Here is a 2,163-nt window from a genome sequence, read left to right as displayed (position 1 = left end):
ATAAAGGCATGGTTCCTCCTCTAAAGAGATCACGGTCCTGTTCAGGGAACAAGTAACTCCCTGGTTGCAGGGTGCTATGATGAATTGCGGAGGACGGGCATCTATATCAGATGGAGGCAGTGTCGGGGAGGCTTTCCCAGGGGTAGCTTCTCAGCAGATGTGACCCAGGTAAGCAGAGATGGGGAAGGGCACGCTGGGCAGATGGACAGACATCTGGCCAGGAAGAAGGTGTCAGGCAGACTGGACCTTTCAAAGAACTCCTAGTAAGTGCTTATAACCTCTAAAAGGTTTCATGCGGAAACAGGGTGAAGGGAATCCTCTGGATCCTAAAATGATCATTAATATGGTCTCTTCCTTCGAGGAGCTTAGAGCCTAGTGTAAATATACTCAGCTTCAAAGTGGAAGGATCCATCACTTCAGTTAACAGCAAATATTACAGCTTCTTCATCTTGAAATGTGAGACTCAATTTGAACAGTCTGTAAATGATCTTATGACATAATTCCACCTCCACCCCCCATTCTATTGTTTCCACTGTAAGCTATCCTGAAGTGTAGGTGGAAAGTCTGGAATTTCCAGGAGCTTCAGAAAGGCTCCTAGCTAGGAACATTTGGGTGGGTGGGGGGTAGGGGTAGGGGGGAAGGGCTACTGTTATTCTGTCTGGAATTCCACTGAAAGTGCAACGTTGTGTCTTCTTCCTGAGGGCTCCTAACAAGGCAATAGAGGATATTTTATCACCAACAGTAACTTGATAAATAGTTGTCAGCCAGCATTTGTCAAAGCATTCCCTAAGAGACACCCTAGTGAGATAGTTTAACGATTCCTTCTTCTGGGTCTCTAAAGTCTATTCATGGTAGGTACGTCCCAGAGAAAAAGCACCTACCTACTGAGCACCAGGTGACCTCAGTCTTGGCAAGAATGAATTACAGCCTCATGTTATCATATTGTCATGTGGTTCCCTAACTTTATAGAAAATCGTATGTATACAGTGATATAATGTCAATTACTTCTCAATAAAATCAGGAAAAAAGAGGAAATCGTGTGTGAATCCTCTGCTTGAAAAATATTTGCGTCTTCTGTGCGATGAGTTGAAAACACGTCGTTTGAGATTTTTTAACAGGAACCTCTGCACTTTCTAATTTCAGGAAAAATTCTGCCAGGAGCCTAAACGAAGTGAACACTTAAGGCCTTCGCCTAGATTGAAGTCCTGGCTCCAAAAGCTAGATAGAGCACAGCTTAATTCAGCCCACAGTGGCTTGGGATGAATTGTGCCTCCACAGCCTGAGAGGTCCCCTCTTGCCTGTTTGCATCTGCACGGCTCCTCCAATCTTCCTGACTGCACATAAGGCAAAATTGCATAACCACTTTGGCTTTTGAGTGGTATCAGGTTTTCCTAGAGAAACCAATGGTTATTTATTCATTCACCTACCAATGAGCAATTGTGTGTTCGGGATTTGTTTTTGCCATTGCAGTGTCTGCTGTTGATGAACAAGGTCGGGCAGGTCTCCTGGACCATGGGTGCACATTTCCCCCACATACTCGTTTGAACTAGAATGAGCAAATCACGCCGCAGCAGCGTCGCTCTCGGATTCACCCGGCACCGAACACCATTAACTGGACGTCGTCTTCCTCTGTCCTAGAAGCGTCGTAGTATCGTACTCTTGCTCCATTAAAAAATCTCCTTCTTGCCGTTTTAAAATGAATTTTCCCATAGAGGAAAAACAAAACGCTACCGTCCCTGGGTGGGCTCGAACCACCAACCTTTCGGTTAACAGCCGAACGCGCTAACCGATTGCGCCACAGAGACCCAGCTACTAGGGCTGCTCTGCGGTGTATACAGATTTCCGCGGCCGCAGCGGCTCCCTAGCTGCCCGGGGCGTTGCCGCGCGGGCACCTCGGAGAAGCGCGCCGAGGAGACGGCGGGAGGAGCCGGGAGGCAGGCGGACGTTCGGGCGGAGCCGCGGGGACTCCTCGGGGGGCAGGGCGCCGCCCGCAGACCCCGCCCCCTGCAGCTGGCCCCACCCCCCGGAGCCGGAGCCGGCCCGCCCCGGCGGCTCGGGGATCGGCCGCGCCCCCTTCCCTCTCCCTGTGCGCGCGGGAAGGTGGCGGCAGCGCGCGGTGACCGTGACCGCGACCCCGGCGACAGGGCGCCCGGCTGCAGGGGC

The 2,163-nt window shown here is 51.1% G+C and overlaps 1 non-coding gene across 1 annotated transcript; it reads right to left on the bottom strand.

The window, feature by feature from the left end:
• Window positions 1-1,731: 1,731 nt before the first annotated feature.
• TRNAN-GUU (transfer RNA asparagine (anticodon GUU)) lies at window positions 1,732-1,805 on the bottom strand. Its single transcript has one exon. It is a non-coding gene; the product is annotated as a tRNA-Asn (tRNA).
• Window positions 1,806-2,163: the final 358 nt, after the last annotated feature.

The sequence above is a fragment of the Capricornis sumatraensis genome, chromosome 12, assembly GCF_032405125.1.
Source record: "Capricornis sumatraensis isolate serow.1 chromosome 12, serow.2, whole genome shotgun sequence".
Classification (NCBI taxonomy): domain Eukaryota; kingdom Metazoa; phylum Chordata; class Mammalia; order Artiodactyla; family Bovidae; genus Capricornis; species Capricornis sumatraensis.
This window is presented reverse-complemented; position numbering and strand designations above follow the sequence as displayed.